This window comes from Drosophila rhopaloa, unplaced genomic scaffold (assembly GCF_018152115.1).
Source record: "Drosophila rhopaloa isolate 14029-0021.01 unplaced genomic scaffold, ASM1815211v1 contig_155, whole genome shotgun sequence".
NCBI lineage: Eukaryota > Metazoa > Arthropoda > Insecta > Diptera > Drosophilidae > Drosophila > Drosophila rhopaloa.
In genome coordinates, this window is record NW_025335034.1 from 7,033,488 (window position 1) to 7,034,549 (window position 1,062).

Genomic DNA, 1,062 nt, shown 5'->3' on the forward strand with positions numbered 1-1,062 from the left:
TTGCTAACTATTTTAGCTATTCAACAGTTTATCTTGAATGGGACCGCCTTATTAAGAAACCCTACCAAATCTAGTTTTGTATATAACCCTTTTCTGATTTTGGAAATTTCTTTTATCAAGTGCAGATAGTTAGCTTCAAAGATTCCTACCTAATGTTTTTTTTACTAATTTGTAAGCCATTTCTTACGAAATAACAAAATCAGGAGGAATTACCGAATTTTTTGAAAGCCCATTTCGATTTGATTTAAATATTTTAGTTATTCAGAAGACATTAATAGACCCTACCTTATTTAATTTTTAATACAACACCTGTTTTGATTTTTTAATTTTGCATATCTTTTATGAAGTGGAGATAATCAGTTTGAACGATTAAAGTTTCTTACGAAATAACACCACAAAATCACAAGGGAATACCGTATGTTTTAAGAGTTATTTAGTTTACGATCTTGACAAGGAGGACCTTATTTAGAAACCCTATATAATTTAGTTTTTAATACAACACCTTTTTTAATTTGTTATATTTGCATATATTCTATGAAATGAAGATAGTCTGTTTGAAAGATTAAAGTTTCTAATTTTGTACTAATTTGTAAGCCATTTCTTACTATGTAACACCAACAAATCACGAGGGATTACCATATGTTTTAAAAACCCTACCTTCCGATTTTCTAAATATTTCAGATATTTAAAAGTGTACGATCATGCATGGGCAAACCTTATTAAGACACCTTACCTTGATTATTTAATTTAGCATATATTTTATGAAGTGAGATATTCAGTTCGACCGATTTAAGTTCCTACCTAATTTTGTACGAATTTTTAAAACATTTTTTATGAAACAGCACCAAAAAGTCACGAGGGATTACCGTATGTTTGATAAGTCCTACCTTGCCAGTTGCCAACTATTGACGTTATTCATAAGTTTTTTCATTTAGTTTTTAATACACCTTTTTTGATTGTTGTATCTTTTATAAATTGAAGATAGTATAATATTGTACTATTTTGTAAACCCTTTTTTTACGCAATAACACCAAAAAGTCTTACCTTCCGATTTGTTAACAA